The sequence below is a fragment of the Grus americana genome, chromosome 21 (assembly GCF_028858705.1).
Source record: "Grus americana isolate bGruAme1 chromosome 21, bGruAme1.mat, whole genome shotgun sequence".
Classification (NCBI taxonomy): domain Eukaryota; kingdom Metazoa; phylum Chordata; class Aves; order Gruiformes; family Gruidae; genus Grus; species Grus americana.
In genome coordinates, this window is record NC_072872.1 from 7,918,972 (window position 1) to 7,936,503 (window position 17,532).

Sequence of the window (17,532 nt, forward strand, 5' to 3'; positions counted from 1 at the left end):
TTAAACATAACACTTCAGCAGTCTCTAAAATCTGTGTGGTTTTGAGATGAGCTGTTTTGCCTGTGATAACGTAGATGCAGAGGATGTATGCATGCATAAAGACACACACATAGGGAGGTACATTCGGGAATCATTCCTCTAATCTTCACTCTACTTTCCTTTTCCAAAATGGCTGGGTTTTCTTTACCAGAGTCCTTTCCAACTGTGTTCTAATTGCTGAAACCGTCAGCATAAAGTACCATCAACCAAAATGAAGTGAGGCAGACTCTCACAAGCTGCAAAACTTTGCAACACAAAGCCACTTTACAAAGAGTTTAGCTCTATAGAAACCCCAGTGAATGCTAGGAGGAATCCCAGAAAACTTTGCATGATGCTTCAAAATGCACCACAGGGATCCCGTGCTTGTTACCTCCTGACACCATCTTTCTGTAAAGGAAAAAGCATACAGCGCTCTGTGGAGCGATTACCCTGGGGTCCTACGCATTCAGCACTAATATTGGGAAGTTTCAGATCTCACAAAGAAGACAACAAGGACCTTTGATTGCCCCTGTTGAAGCTCCTGGTAAGAAGCAGGTCACTTCCCTCCAGCCCCTCGGAGCCTAGATGTGTGGACATTTTCATGCCCACTTGACAGGTGACTGTTTTACCAGACAGGGTTGTCAGTGCTGCTGGGGGTTATCTGGATTTAGCTGTAGGCAGGAACTGAACCACAATGAGCATTAAAAAAGCTCACTGTTCTTCGTTTGTTTAGAGACAGGCCATCTCAAACTTGTTTGAAGCCTTTTTTATTGAATTCACACTCTTGTGCCAAGCACTGAAAGATTTACTTTGGCTATTGCTGTAAGATGGAAAGCATATGAATGCGTGGCTGTCTGCCAGCTATGGGTGAGCAGTGAAAGGTCTGCTACAATGGACGGTTACATGGAACAAATGTGAATGCAGCGGGCAGACGTGACTAAAGAAAGGCTTTGGCATTCAAAGAACTGCTTGAGGTTTAATCCAGTGACTGAAGTAGGGTCAAGAGATAACACGTCTAACCTGCAAAGCTTTTAACTGTGCAGCAGCTGAAAAGTAGTCGGCTACAGGTAGACACACGTGTCGTCTGGAGTACCAGCTGCTTGCCTCCCCTTGCAGGCTCTGGCTCGTCCACAGACTCCATCTGCGAAGGCGAAGACCCAGTTGGACTTATCCAACGCAAGGTACCACAATTGCTGTTGTACGTTTCTTGCAGATGTTGCCATAATTTTGTTGTGGTACAATTTGACGTACGACTCCCTGCTGCATCCGAAAGGGGCACATTATCTCAATTAATGTTTCACAGCAAACGTGGCACTGATAGTATTCATGGGACTAAAGACTATTACCATTTGCATGGTGACTAGCACAAGAATTATGACTATGTGTGCTTTCTGCAGCAAAATTTGCCCTCAGGCTCCCTTTTTTTTTTTCTTTTTGGCTTGTGACAATGTTCCCTTTTTCTTCCTCCTTCTGTTTTGATTTCTACTTAAAGTTTTATGGCTCTGTCCCCTCCAGGGTGCTATTATCTTGTATGCTAATAGGGCTATGCATATTCTATTAGCGTTGTCAGTGTGAGATAAGAGGCACATTCTGTAAGGAGCACTCGGGGGGTAATAATCACAGCAAGGGGTCTCAATGTTAGTACATTATCAGTCATCTTCACATTTCAGTGGAGCCTGTTTATGCACCTCTTCAGCTGCGCAACCCAGACACTGAAAATTGCTGAATGTTTACGGAAACTGTTGTAGAGGAACATAATGGGATTGGAGATTGACTTGATAAAGGAGCCTTCTCCCTTGTTGCTTCCAGATACAAGATGTTTGTAACTGTATGCAATAAGTAGGATAATATGTTATATGGCAGTTAGCAGCGAAAAGCAGGCTCAGATCTGTATTTCAAGCAGTAGAGCAGCTATCTAGGAAAAGATTTCAAAAGGGCGCACACCATCAGGGTTTCTGCAGAGATTTCTCTTTCTTTCTCCCTTTCTACATCGTAACGCCCAAATGCACGCACCTGGTTCACATCAGTAGGAAGGCTGACAATTTTTACACCCTTTAGTCTTGAACTTGAATGATTATAAGTAAGTAGGCCCGTAGAAAGGAAATTGGTGACAGCATGTGAAGGGCAAACGAGTAACTATTTGCAACACTCTTTGTTAGTTAAATAACATTCCTTAGTTGCAGCAATGGGCAATGGCGTGTGAAATAGGTGTCATGCGAATGTTTTCTTCAGCTGTTGATGACGCTATGGGCTGGTGAGGCAGAGAGTTTTCTGTTGTTGGACTGAGAAACTGTTGTTTCTCCCAGCTCGCTTGCGTTCCCGTTAAGATTCGCAGGGGTGGCAGCGCTGCAGCCTGCCATCATAGCCATCCTATGGCAGGCATCGCTACGCCCTACCGGCAAGAGTTCATCCACGGGGGTAAGGTTCTGTTCCCGCCCTCAGCTGTGGCATTTCTTGAACTGGTAACCAGCAAGTCCATAATTTACAAAAAAAAAAAAAAAAAGGAGAAATTTTGTCTCTTACTTTTTTGGCATCGCAGTTTTGAGGGAACGTTTCACACTATTAGATTTTCAGTGGAACTTCTAGGAGAAAAAGGTAAAGCACAGTGCTAGTTTTTTGTATGTTATGTTAGAAATATTTGTACATAAATGGCATTTTATAGGGTTTCTGTATATTTCCTAGTAATTTAGTTCTGTTCCAGTAGTAGGAGCGTATTTATATGCTGTCAGACATCTGGATTATAATGGGACTCAAAGTTATCATTTAATTGAGCTAGGGATGGCAAGAAAAGGGGATTTTGTGCATTTCTTAGGAAGGTGGGATCTCTAATTAGGTCTAAAATCAGGGACTTTGTAATAAATTTTTCAGACCCTGGTAACGTAACCTCATGGGGAGTGACAACTAATACAGAGATGAGGAACTAATCTCATATTTGGAATGAAGGAACAAATGATTTTTGGAGACAGATAGGGAACCTTACTGTTCCTACAGTAAAACTTTTCCTTTCTACAAACAGAAAGCTAAACACTCTGCCATGGGCAAAGCCTTTAGGAGAGCCTTAAAATGTCACTCAGTATAAATATGCAAATTCCTAAACGCATAGGTGCCTAGTTAGACGATCTAAACTTAATTCCTGGGAAGTAGCAGCTGTATCCGTGCTACAGCCAAACCGTCGTAAGAAGGAGAAAAGGGCCATGTTTTGGATCACTCCTGTAGTACTTAAGATTACACATGGATATGAACACTCCTTACTTTAAAAATATTTGTCCTTGACATTTCCAGACACATGGCTCACACCAAATGTATGCAGCTCCATCTCCTGAGGGTCTTGAGATTAAAACCCCTGCTTTCTCACCTTGTGATCTGCCATTAATAGCTGATAGAAAAATCACATACATGACTGACATCTTCCTAGAAATGTGAGACTGTGGAATTAATGAATGCCATGCTGGAAAGCAGGGGTCAGTTTGGAAATAGGATTTCTGTTGCCAGCCATCCAGTCATGAACTGGACAATCTGCCGTTCATTTTTTTTGCTTTGGCATTGAGGAAAATTGATCTGGAGAATAAAGCGGTCAGAAAATAAGCAGCTATGTTTCTCTGGCCACTGGAGGTTGATGGACTTTTACGGCTTGTGGAAATCGGGCTGCCTTGTTTTACAGAAGAGCTGTTAGCGCATTCCGCATGACTGCGAAGTTCTTTATCCTGCTGTTATCTGCAGGATAAATCTGCAAATCTGGAGATCTAGAGGCTTAGGTGGCTCAGAGGATTGACGGTCAGACACTGTGTTATGGTTGGGTCAATGTTGGCGGAGCAGCGGTGTAGGACAGCTGAGCTACCAACCTCTGGATGCCTAACGAAATGTCAGGGGAAGGGTGTCTGCCCTCTTGGGGGGGCGAGGGGTATCTCTTACGTTCAGCAGGGCAACATGGGAGGTGTACCTGATCTTCTCTTGATGTTTGGAGAACTCCTATCACCACGGCAGCAGTGCTAGTATTTTTCTTGCCTGTTTTCTACTTTTTCTGCTGCGTCTGTCTCCAGTTTTGTCAACGCTAATCTTGTTGGTGTGGCCATGATGAAATTGCATTAACCTACTGAAATAATATGATTCATAAGTAAAACAGCTCAACCCCTGCACAACTGTTTTCACCAGCATGGATTTAAATTGCTAGCAGTTCTGTGCGACTAGTGATGATCTCAGTGAAAAAACTGCAGTTTTCTAGAAACTAAAATATTTCTGCAGAAACAATGTCTTTCTGTGTGTTTTTAGCAAGAGGTAAAAACTTGGGAGCATTTTCTTTGGGGAAGATGGATTTCCTTTTCCCATTTACTTCTTTCTATTTTTCTGTTCCCCATCTTTTTTCAAGAGCAAATGGGGAGAGGAAAAAAAAGAGTTTAGATACAAAGGGAGCTGGAAGAGGGAGAATTGGAGGGGAAAACCTTTTAGTTACACTTTTTTCTTGGTAAAAGAAAAAAAAAGAAAGGAATATTTGAACAAAAATACAAAAATGCTGCAAACACTTCATTTCAGAATGACATGCCATTTCTCGTTGTTCTGTCAAGGTAGCTGCCACCACCTCTTAGCTCTGCTGCAATCATTATTGTTGCTTCTGGGTGCACACCGGTTATTTTGGCTTCCACAGTGAAAATGCAGAACTCTTGAGTCTGTCAAGTAAGCTGGAAAGGGGCAGAATGGCAACTCTTCTTTTGCTGCTCTTTGTACATCTCATCAGAAAAAACCTGTGGCCCGGTCCCTTTCTGCATCTGCATTAGACATGTGCACTGAGTGGCATTAGTCTGAGCAAGGGTGAAATCTGGACTCCCTCTGACTGGATTCTTCGCTCTCGATGTGTTTGAAGGAAGATTTAATTAAAAGTAAGTTGTGTGCAGCTAAAGCAATCACTGTAAATAGACTCTCTTTTTAAAGGGTCACAACAGCTCCGTTTGTAAGAGCTACAGGAATAAAACTAGTAAAAGACCTGAAGGCATATCTAGCTAATGTTTTCTATGAGTTCATTATTGTTTCAGAGCAACTTCTGGAAAAATAAATCCCAAAGCATCCTGTTTACCTCTGTCTATGGGATCTATGGGTGACACCTGAGAAAAGCGCTGTGCTACCGGCGTACTGCAGGGAGCCTTATTGTGTCGGAATTGCCAAACTCCTCACAGAATCTGAACAGGTAATAACCAGGGGCCCAAACCTATTCGCCTTGGAGCTCTGCAAGAGTCCCGACGCTGGAAGACAAGACGGGACCCACGTTCACTTACATGTCTGAGAGCCATCCCATTTTCCTCAGTGAGCACATGAACATTGCACGGGGAGAAATGTGGAAGCAATTACTTTAAGAGCCGTCTTTTGGGCAATTCCCAAAGAGACATCAGACCCTGTATTTATGAAGCCTATTGCATCGGGCCCTAATGAAGCAATTAAGCAAAGGGTCCTCTGTGTTTGATCTAAATGTGGTAATTTTTACAAAAACATCACCGAGTGATAGATACCCATAACTCAGAGTCCTTAATTGTACTTAATTTGTTTGGAATACGAATGTGCATTTAATTAAGCCAGGGCTTTGCCCACATGTTTAAAGAAGGGCTGTCAAGGAAAATTAAGACCCAGTTTGTTTTCAAAGTTACTGGTTTTTATCAGGCCAGGACAGCGATCTTCGAACAGAAGGTTACAGGATAATTAGGCAGAGACCTCAAGCCAAAAAAAAATTCAGAGACACTGTACAGCTGAGAAAGCAGGAAGAAAAACTCCTTGATGAAGAAACATAAGAATCGGCTGTTCACATAGTAAAGTCATGCATGGCTAGGATTTGGTAAATGTGACCTGTTGGTTAAAATGTGTTTTGCGTTCTTAAACTCCAGCAACGAGGATGGAGACTGGCTGTGTTTAATGGCAGAAGCAGCTGGCTCCAGGACCAGAATTCATGCCGCGCTCAAGGACCACTGAGTGCGGAGAACCGATGGCATCTCCGTCAAACGACAACAAAATGGAAAGGGCAAAAAGCATTTCTCTTGTTCGCTCGGATTTACCGAATCCAAAGCATCGGCTGTGAAAGCTGGTTTTAAAAGCATCTCTTTCCCAAGCACAGAAATACAGTAGGTGCTTGTCATCCTCTCGGGAAGAGTATCAGTCTGACGCATGGAAAGGGAGTTTATTCCTTGATGAGTAGTGCCGATACTGTTATGGAAAGCAGCACAGTGCACTCTTTTTTTTATGCACAAAAATATTTCAATAGAAGTGACATGTAGGGAGGAAAGCACGTAAACAAAAATGTTGAGACAATTGGATTTAAATCTGTTTTGTTCCTTATTGTTTAGTGAAAAAAAAAAAGAATGCAGTAAAAATTAATCATGCTTCAACACACATGAAGAAAAGGCAATTTTTGATATTGAAAAATTAGTTTCTCAGCACAATAGCAAACAAAGTCCATGTGTGGACACTGTAACCTCCGCTTTCTGTGACTCTTCAGGAATCACATGCTGGTTATCAGTTTCTCAACACTGTCATTTTTAACGTCATGGTGAGGCATTTATGTCAAGAGACCCTTATTGTGGAAAATAGTTGCTGTGGTGTTACCTTGCAGTCTAAAAAGGTTACGTGGCCAACGACGAAAGCTGTGCGCACATCATTGGCAAGTGGTGAACTAAGTCACAGAAAGAGTGACTTGTCTACGGAAAGGTGATGCGTCTGTAACAGAGCTGAAAATTGAACCCAGATTCCCTGCACTGAGGGAATGTAGGGTCTGAATTGTGAAAATCATATTTTCTTGAGTGTTTTGATGGGCTACTGTGCTGATGACAGCTGCGGTGGCTCTTAATTATGGATCACAAAATGTGTGGAGAAGATTTTTAAACAGAAAATTAACTCTACATAGTATTATCTCCTGTTTCTGGACCTGCCTTTCACTGATTTTCAGCTAAATGAAGCTGGCATCTCACTGCGAGATGGTACCTGGCCTTCTCTTCTTGGGTGGCTCAATTTAAAAGTTGGCAAAACACCCAGAACAGCATCAGACCTAATTTAGTATAAAATTAGTCGACTTAAAATAAACAGAATAAAATAAAATAAATCCTATGGTATTAGAGTTCTCTTGGCTGGATTGCTGCGTGCCTAGCAAAGATTTATGGCATGCTGTCGTTAGAACGTTAGAAGGGAACGTACAGTGCAGAAGTACCCTGCGAGCTCTTTACCAGGGTCCTCCCGGCTCACACCGTGAAAGTTTGGAGACCCCAAAGTAAGATGCTGAAGGGGAAGGACGCTGTGGGAGAGCAAGAGCGTGCTAAGTGGTAACGGTGAGACAAAACCACGGCAGGGAGGTGCTGAACTGCGGCTGATCCCAGGGTGCCATCACGCATTCCAAGGCCCCTCCGAGGAGGTCTCTCGTTTTTTGATGTATCTGCTAAGCACATTGAACCAGTTTGCGAAGGCAGGCCCAGAACACGATTCTTCTGGTGGTAAATGACTATGTCAGCCGTTTCACCCTCTTACCGGTGTTTAAAATTTTTGCAGCAATAACAGAGAATTTGAAAGGACATCAGGGGTGGATTTACGGGACTCCTGGGAAATCAACTGTTTCCTGTTTCAACAGCTTCTTCATCATAACTTGCTTTCTCAGTCACTGAATGATGTTCTATTAATCTTGGTGTGCAGTGATTACTGTTAAATGCAGAGCTGGGTTGAACCTCAATTTGCGAAATAACCTTTTTTGTCTCTTCAGCAAGTCCAACATAGCAAACTTTGGGCAGAGGTCTACTGACCAAGTGGATAATTGTGTTCCAATGCATCCTGTGAATAATGCAGATAAAAAACCTTCAGTGAATAATTCATTTTGCCTCCACTCATTTTGAATTAGCCTATTCACGTATGTATCCTTTCCAGTCTGCCTGTCTCTGTGCATGCATGTATTTACATAGCAATGTTGTAATTCGCAGGTACTTAAATATCAAAGCAATATAGCTACTACTCCCAGCACATGTTCCTGACTATTCTGTGTGATTGCATATGTACAAGTAAGCATTGTGTACTGTACCATAAAATTCAAGATTTTGATTTTCAGATGAAACATGACACATTGTATTTGCTGCTGTGATGGCTATCTAGGATTAATATTAAAAAACTTGCAAATGAGGGCAAATCATTTTGGCCTGGCTATAAATTACAGAACAAGTATTTTGGGCTGTTCAGTGTTCAGATGCAGGTTTTCTGCAATGATGTATATTGCTAAAGATCAGATTACCTGCTCACAACTTTACCTTACCTTTATTTTGGCAGTGACTTCTGGATCCTAAGTCAAGCAAAGCCTATGAGCGGGAGGAGACACTTGCCTTAGGGATGGCATTCCCTGAGGGGTATGGACAGCACCGAAATTGCCCGAGCAGCACTGATAACGTGCCTGCAGCTCGAGAACATTTGTAACAGGCTCATCTGAAAAGCAGAGGGAAGGAGGCTATTTCCTGATCAGATTTGTCAGAGAAGTTCTGATAAGCATCTGAGAAGCATCTGAAATCTGCACAGCACGTACCCCTGGTCTGGCTCTGGAATACGTATCATTCACATGCAAAAACTGTTGCTCAGTGTGGGTGGATGCTTGATGTATGGCTCCAGAGGACAAGGTGCTGTGACAGCCAGTGGAACTGACTGAATGGCCAAGGGTCTCTGGAAATTCCGGTGGGAATCCATTTGCTGTGCGTTCTCCTGCCTTGAGCAGTCAACAAGTTGCGAGCATGCAGCTCCTAATGAGGGCTGGCAGGACAGATGGTTTCTCTTTCCCTGAGAGTTCTTGCTCTGCAGAGAGAGGCGGACACTCGTTTTGACTCCTTGTCGGGGGCTTTTCAGTTTCCAGTCCATTACAAGTGACATAGCCGATAAAGAGCCTGTCTGTCAGGCTGCGTTGTCTCTGGAGGGGCGAATCTTCATCCCTTCCTGTACTCGTACCAGAACTGTCTGCTTGTGCTGTGTCAGATCACGCTGGGCACCAGGTGAGGGGGAACTCTGCTGGGAGCCGATCACAGCTTCCCAGCCCTGCCAAGTCCTGTCCCACGCACCCCTCCTAGCACTTCATAGGCAATGGCAGCTCTGGAAGAAACTTCTTCCCAAGTGGGGATGTCGGTGCTTAAAATAAATCACTGCCTATCGTTTTCTGAGTGGGTCAGAAGAAGACTTGTAAGCCTGCGTTGTGAACAGCTCTAACCCACTGCTTGGGAAAGAAATGCCAGAGCAGACAGCATTGCTCTGGATCCATCACCCATGAAAGAAAAAAGGAAGCAAAAATCTGACAGCTGTGGCCAGTCATGAATTATTTTGTGCAGTCACATATTGGGGATGTATAGCTCCTTTCATTTACAGAAAGTGCACCTCTATAAACCAATCAAGGTCATACCGCACTTCTCGGTGGGAACTGCTATTCCCGTTCTGCAGCAGAGAAGGAAAAGGGTAGATCTGCACAGAATTTGTCTTCCTTCAACGGGGACCTTGCAGGCTACACCAAGGGGATCTGAGTGGCAAAGTCGGTGCCGCCAGTGACTGGTCCATGGCCAGCAGGGATTCTGCAGCAGAACGGGGGTGGAGTGTGGGGGTTTGCATCCCAAAGCATTGATCTGAACAGCTATAACTGAAATAACGTATCTAGGTTTCATTGCTAATGAATAAGCAAGCCGCTCGCTACTCTGAGCCTCCCCTTTTTTCTTTCTAATTTGGACTGACCTTCTGTGTCTTTGCCAGAGTCCAAGTGTTACTTTCCAATGCCCGTTTACGAGGAATAAAGACAAGACAAACGTGTATCTCTGTGTGTGTATATATTTGTTTAAGTATTCTCCTGTATCGCACTGGAGTAAGCTTCCTTTTCTCTGGCTCCATACTACCCTTTTTTCCTTATATAAATTTTAACTCAGTTTATTACAGTTTTGTGTCTGATATTCCAAAAATTATTTTTCTAGGGTTAATCCCTAACCCCCAGCAATACCATTAGGAAAGCTACGTGGCAGACTTAAAATAGTTACTACTTAGAGTAAGCAGCCTTTTCAAGTCATAGAGACCTTTATTTATAATTCAGGGATTGGAGAAACTGGAGTAACAATTTCTACGGTATAACGCATTACTCTGCTCTAGTTTTGTCTGACAGACCTGTGCTAATTACTCTGTGCGGTTTTGATATAGAGCCAAGAATGGGTTGTAGAAAAATGTGTATCACTAAAACTTAGGTCCCCAAAGTCAAAAGTAAAACAAACAGTGAGAGATCATTATCTGAAGCAGACCCTTACTAGCAGTGTGGAGGAAGAAAAAGTCATTCCTGTGTTTTGTGTTTCTTTTTTTCCTTCAGATCCGAGTAGTATTTCTGTCTGTAGTTGGAAATATCTTGAGTTTGTACGGTTAGGGCAGACGGTGCATTTATTCTGCTCTATCCCCTTTTTCTTCTCTTTGAAAGCCTATAGCTGGCTCTGGCGTGGACTCTTTGTGTGGCCTTCAGCAAGTCACTTAACCTTCCTGTGCATCAGTTTATTCATTTGTAAAAGGAGTATTATAATAATAGACACCCCTCAGGGGCTCTTCCAGATTTAAATAATTAATGTTGGTAAAGCAGTTTGTGAGCCTCAGATTAAAGGTGCTAAATAAAGGCAATATATTAATATTTTTTTTTTACTCCAGCTCCTTATAGAAACAGCAAAGCAATAGCCTGATAAGTGTTGGATTTAAATGTTACAGTGCTCGGAGTATATTTTAATTTCTGTGGTCCCAATTCAGCAGAGCTCCTAAATCCACTCTTAATTTTAGAAAGACCCATTATTTCCCACAGGTGAGGCTCCCAATCTGAAAAGCCTTTTGGATCAGCCCTGTAAGAGCAGCGACAGAAGAGAAGAATCAACGGTGCACGTATGTATCTATGTGCGTTTATCCTCTTGCATTTGTGACCTCAGCGAGAACATCATTGCCACAAGAATATAATCGGGAAGTCTCATAAGGCTTGCAAAATTCATCCGGGATGCAAATCAATAAATGTAACAGGAGAGAAACTACAAGCTGTGCATTTCCATGGAGGCTGAGATTTTGTGGGATGGATAGACGCTGCTGAGCATGACCTAATGCCGCAGGAAAAAAAAGCAAGCACAGACCTCAGCATCTAAACAGTATGAATATTGAACCAGAGGTCCTTGAGTAATTGTCCTTTCTTCACTCTAGGGGTGAAAAGGGTACATTAGACATTCACTAGCAGCAAATGGCACCTGACATCTCTCTAAGTGAAAGTCAGCTTGGAATTTTTTTTAATGGCCAAGCATAAATCTTTTAAATTATAGATCAATAAATAGTTAATTCAATAATAGGAATCTTTTAAATATTTAATGAGTCATATGCAGAATGGCTCTATAACTGGATGTTGATGGAACTGTGTCAAAGGAATTTGAATCAAACTTTTCTAAACTCCCCATATTAAAATAGTTATCGATTCAAACATAAACTATGAAGACTGTTGCAAAAGTAAGGGGAGGGGGAGGGGGTTAGCATACATTTTCTCATCCAAGAAAATTGGAACTAGCAGCTTATTTTTAATGATGTATTCTTCAGCTTTTCAGGTTGTATTAATGTTCCCACTACAAAAATGAGTAAGAACCTATGCAGACAAGAGTTTGTGTGTGCATATTCATTAAAGTCCTGTTTTAATGGCAGCTGTGCTTTTAAATAAAAGCTGTGGCTGCCTGCCTCTCGTTAAAGGATTCTGCTAACCGGCATTGATGCTGATATCCTGAACTATCTCCAGCTGAAGCTGCCCAGAAGTTTAAATTCATTTACCCGAGTTTTCAAGTGGAAGACAGTGGGAGTTGTATCTACATACGCTAGACCTGGAGTCGTTCCTTTATCACTTTCTCTGAGGAGATCCACAGTCAACGTTCACTCTTACTAACGACGAGCTGCTGTAAGTCAACACTGTTCTTAATTACCCTAAATCGGAGGCATTTTGTGCTCAGCCCTCAGCCCACATTCAGTGCACTGTTATTCCATAGCAAAGGTGGCATCTTCAAATTTTGTACAGTCCGACCCTAACTTTCAAAACAATAATAATATTCTAGCTCAGTGTTATCTCTTTTCAGGTAAAATGGTGGAAAGGATGGTGCTGAGAACAGGACGTAGGAGTCGCTTCAGCGGGGGAAATACAACAGGCAAGACAGGCACAAAGGGGTAGAAGAAGAGAAGAGATTGTCGGGAGACACGCCGAGAGTGGTCTTTGCAGCGTGGCTGAACCACTAGTAAGTTTGCTCTGGGTATGGTCAGTACGCGTTCAGTGCCACGTACTTCAGGTCCTGGTATGTGGGAACAGAAGAGGCTTTAAAGCAAGGCTTGTTCACCATCTCAGGAGCTTCCTACCTTGAAGCCACTCAGCAAAAACGGTGTCTCTGTGCTCCCTCACCAAAGATAGCAATGACGGCGTTTGATGTTGCCTCTGAAACATGGTATCAGAAACTCCTCATTGTAACACCTTATTGCGCCCATTATACAGATGGCTAAACACGTTTGTGTTTGGAGGAGGCAAAGCATGATTGCACAGAATTTGCCTTACTGCCTTCGAGGGGTAGTCAAAGCTAGCCAAAAACCAGCTTCGGCGTTACCTGAGGCGGGACCCGTTGTTTGCTCTGTGTGTGCATCTGTAATCAATTCCAGTGGGTTCAATGTCTGTAGCAGGTCAGGCTTTCATTTGTATTCTGCACACCTCTGCTTTCCCTCGCTCTCTGTGTATATATGTCCAGAAAAGCTGCCTGCATATCCTTGGGTTTTTTCCCCCAGGATGACAGATACTGTAACAATGACAGTAGATTAATATCTCCTTAATCAGCCAAATGAACATGACATACAAGGGTGACAGTTCAATTTGCTGCTAACAGATTGTGCCTATCAGAGCCCTTCCATTCCAACTGATGTTTATTTCTGGCAGAGATCATACGGTTCTGGGAGGACCCCAGCTTCCCACCAGCTCAGAGACCCCCATTAAATACATCAAGTACCACATAGGTGTTACTCACCCGCCTGTCAGGACACTAGCTGCTCGGGAAACGAAACGAGCCTTGACACACGCGATGGAGAAACGCTGTCACTTAGCTGGGCGAAGCAGCAGCATGTATTATTGACTACAGACTGCTGCAGGTCCCTCTCTTTATTGCTCGTTATTTTTTGTCTGCTTGTGGACTGGGGGCTGTTGAAACATGGATCAGACACTGAGTCTGTCTCCTGGGGAGGTGCATAAAGAACTGTAACGGGGAGGAAGTGCAGGAGGGGTGGTGGTTTAGGTAGAAGCGGTACAGTAAATCTTAGTCCCAGAACCGGCTGTGCTTTGAGTTTGTTTGCAGGTGGGATTTCAGGAGGATCCAGTTTCTAATTCTGAAATTCAATCTGCAGGGTCTAATTCAAATCTTTCTTTTCCTGCTTCCTGCGGTATTTCAAATGAAGTAGCCGCAGATACCGTACAAAGGGACTGCAAGCCCTTCCGAAGGGTAGTCCCGCTCCTCCCCTAGGCTCAGCCAGGCTCCGTCCTCTCTTGTGCGGGCTTGAAACACAACACCTAAGCCTAGGCGGGTACCACCACGACACTGAAATAAAGCTTGGAATTTGCCCGGCTGCGTTTCTGCGAACACGGCATCAGTGTTTGCAGCCCCAGCGGTCTGCCCGCGCGGTGCCGACAGCTCGCTCCTGCGCTGGGGGAGCGAGATAGCGGTTGGAGTTCTGAAGGCCTGACTTTGTTGCCGATGTGTAAATCTGTCTTCAGCACTTAAAGGTCTGATCCTGCAGCCCTTGCTGCTCCCTGTGGGACCGTAATCGAACAGGAGAGTTTTCATGTGCTGGATGAACCCCAGTTATTTATTTTCTTAGTGACTCACATCAGCCATCTGCCTGCTTTTGTTTAGACACCCTTGCAGTGGCCTTCCCACGTCTATGAAACTGCTTAATTTTGCAGTCCCACCCAAATATATAAATCACGTTTGTAGACCTCTGCAAACCCCATCCGCAGCCAGGGATCGCTCCGGAACCTACCAGCAGGCTCGTGGCGTCACTCTGGTTTTCCTCTGGAACTTTTTTGCACGAGTCCCAGCGGTTTGCTTCACAGAAGGCAAGAGATGTGTTTATTTTTGAAAGATAAAATACAAGTAGTTTCAGTGGAAAGGTTTCCAAGATAAAATTAACAATACGTTACCCAAACAATGGCATTAAAAGATATCCATGTGATTGTAATTACGTAGCTAAATCCTTCCAAAGGAGGGTTCTGTCATTCCCTATACTTGTTACAGTTGCTGTCGTACAAATGTGTTCATTATTTTTATCATTTTTTTTCTTCTTATTACAGGTTTTGTCATAAGAATAACTCATCAAGGTTTTACGACTAATAAATTCTCTAAATTACAGTCCAAGGATGCATTACTTTAATTTTTCCTCCATATTCTGTTTTTAATTGCCATGCTATTTCCCACTTGCCTTTTTTAATGACTCGTTAGGCTTAAGGGGAAAGAATAGAATTTAGTCCACCTGAGAGCTTGCATCAAGTTTGGACACCTGAGAAGGGAAGCGAGGCATGACGGGGAGGAAAAATGTGACTTGTGTGGCTCGCGAGAAGACTTCGGATTTCAAATATTAAGGATATTCAAAGCAAAACAAAATAAAAATTCTTAAGAAAGCCCCAGACCAGGCATTGTTTATTAAAATTATTTGAGCAATTATTTCTAATAAGAAACGCAGTCAAGATGTACGTGATTTCTGCAAGATAGAGATATATGCCTTTAATGTGTAACTAGGTCTGCTGGGATCATTTCAGAGTTGTGAAGATTAAATTTAGACGCGTCCTTAATAAACTTGTGAAAGCAGGACCGAAGAGAGTAAGAGGTGACGTTTTTGGTTACGAACTCTTTTGTGAGCTTCGTGCGTTGCTGTCCGGTGCGTGCAGGTGAGGGCGGACAGGCAGCCGCAGCTACGGGGCACCTCCCGGCTCTCTGTTCCCGAGCAAAAGGAAACGCTACCCAGGGTGAGTTTGCTAAAGGCACTGCCCGTTCCAGCGCCGCCTCCCGCTATCACAGCCAGGCTGCGAGATACCCACCCTGGTACCTGGGTAAGCGACCCGGCCCATAAAAATGCCTTTTCAGATGCAACTGCAGGACCGGGTTACCGTTCTGAATGTGAACACCCGCACCTCGCCCACGGGGATACCAGCCTTGCCGTGGTTGAGGTCTCGGAGAGATGGATGTGACCCCAAGTGGAATAGTAGCCCCCGGTCCAAGCCGCGTGAAGCAGTTTCTTCTAGGTGCTCCTAGAGATCTCGGCACGGTTCCTGCCTGCCGTGGTACGCTTTCCTGGCTGGCAGCGCGCACCCATCTCACGCTCCTGCGCGCACCCCCACAACGCCCGTGTGCAAAGCAGTTGCGCGAGCTTCTGCTTAAATTTTGGCAGGATGTTGACCTGGGAAACTCGCTTTTTTTCTTTCTTTGCCTTGACAGAGTTCTTAAATTGGTCACAGATTTTTACGGGCCATCATTGGCATCGGTTATTGAATTATTTTTTGTTAGAGCGTTTCGGTTTTGACACAAAGTCGTTAGCAAGCCGGCTTTGGGCAGAGCGAAACCCTTGGCCCGCGCGCTCAGCACGCCTCTTCGCTGCGCTTACCGGGTTGGCACAACTGCGCCGTAGAAGCAAGAGGAGGGTTTAGGAGGTCTGGGTGAGCCCCTTTCCAATTGCCTCATCGTCCTCCTCGGCTTGTTTACGGCGAGGGCTCTGCCCAGCCTGCGGAACGCTCCCCGTTACTGTTTGTCTTGGGTGTTTCGGGGGGGGGGCGTCTGACTTTCCCGTTTTCCCAGCGCAGCAGTGCTGCCCCAGGCTCTCCCATTTAAAGCCTTTTCAGTGGTGCAGGAGAGGGCCCCGCGGGGAGTTTGGTGCCTTATCGCATTCCAAGTGGCAAGGCAACGAATAACCAAAACTGTGAAAAACACGAGAAGAGTGCAGAATAACGGAACGTACTTAAAGTGGGAAATCTGGTGATGGGCAGATGCAGGGTTCAAATCCGTACTATCGCGAGACGGTCGTTATTTATTTCATGATTGCAACAGGGTCTTGGCTGCGCTGGAACACGGAGTTTGTCCGCGGTGCCCAGAGACCCTTCTCGTGGCGTGCGTGCGCTACGTGGCACCAAATACGACGGAGGAGCTCAGCTGCTGGGGCATCAGCCCGTAGCGCTAGCGGCTTACCAATCTTTAGGGAAGACCTAAGGAGCAAGTTAAAAGCCCGTTGACCACACGCTAACAAAAGCAGAAAAGCAAGTTTTACGCTGGTGAATACCATACAAATCTCTCTAGAGGGAGGCAGAGAGCCATTTCTCCGGGAAGATTCGATAGTTTATGTGTGCAGCACAATCAGCAGCAACAAAAAAGCACTCTTTGTCAAGTATGTTTCAGGTGGCAGCACAGGTTATGCTAGTGGCAAAGTCCTTAAATATTCACCTCCATCACTGGCGCAGCAGGATTTTGCTCTTGCAAAAGCCATATAGCACTTTTCCTGCAATTGCAGCTCTCCCGTTGCAGCCCTTCTAGCGCAGAACCGGAGGGTGCTTTGAGGAAACTGGCTCTGAATTGGGTTCTGTCTAATCAAGACTAGAAGTCACAACAAAGTAGTCCAGTCCTCGCATCTGCGCTTCCAGGATGGCGGCTAATTATTTCACAAATGTGAGCATTATTTAAATGCACTTCCCAATATTTTTCCTTCCTCTGCTGACCACGAGCCGTTTGCTACGAACGGCTTCTCATGCGTATTCAGTGATCCCACCAGGCGCTTACTTGGGCTTCATTCACAAAAATCACAAATTTTGAAAATTGCAGCCTGTACTCAACGCGAGAGAAAATCCTGCCTCACTGAAGCTGATGAAAACCTGCTCGTTAGCTTCAGCCCAGGTTTTCAGAAAATCTTCTCTTCCGCTAAGACAGTTCTGTGTTTTTTCAAGTCCTAAACTGGCACGACAATCTAGTCACCAAATAGACTTTACTTAGTATCCAGATCTTTGACAGCACAACGTATTTGCGTACCTATCGAGGCCTGCCTTTTTGGGAACATTTGACTCGTAAAGGACACCGCTCGCCGCAACGCGGCCGTTTCACGTGCCCTGGGAGCCCGGCCCCGCTTGCGGGTGCTGGCGCGGGTGCAACAGGTCTGGCGCTCCGGTTCTCCGAGGGGTTAGAGCATCACCAAGTCCTGCGCGCGAAAATCCGAAACGCGGCTCGCTGCAGCCCACGCAAGGTAGAAGTCTGCGCCTTGTTGGCTGGGATGAATCCAGACCAGTAAATGGTGGGTCCCAGAAAACAGTTTGCAGAAGCACTGCCGCCCGGTCATCTGAATGCAGTCGCCATTAAAGGCCCGGGACATCTGCGTGTTTGTCTGCAGGCCGAGTTTCCTCTCTGGTAACGCAAATCCTAACGTGCGTTAACTGTTTAAAACCAATCTCGTTGCAGTTAAAATTGAATACGACTGTTAGTCTAGAAAATGTGGCCTATT

The 17,532-nt window shown here is 44.6% G+C and overlaps 2 long non-coding RNA genes across 3 annotated transcripts; both read left to right on the plus strand.

Moving 5' to 3' along the window:
• Positions 1-273: 273 nt before the first annotated feature.
• On the plus strand, positions 274-9,795 carry LOC129215976 (uncharacterized). Its single transcript, XR_008580150.1, has 3 exons — positions 274-2,436; positions 7,742-7,885; positions 8,296-9,795. It is a non-coding gene; the product is annotated as an uncharacterized LOC129215976 (long non-coding RNA).
• Positions 9,796-10,826: 1,031 nt separating this feature from the next.
• Positions 10,827-14,577, plus strand: LOC129215977 (uncharacterized). Of its 2 annotated transcripts, none has more exons than XR_008580152.1 (4): positions 10,827-10,893; positions 11,731-11,932; positions 12,108-12,263; positions 14,351-14,577. It is a non-coding gene; the product is annotated as an uncharacterized LOC129215977 (long non-coding RNA). The 2 variants fall into 2 exon arrangements; XR_008580151.1 differs by having other exon boundaries at positions 10,830-10,893; positions 11,686-11,932.
• Positions 14,578-17,532: the final 2,955 nt, after the last annotated feature.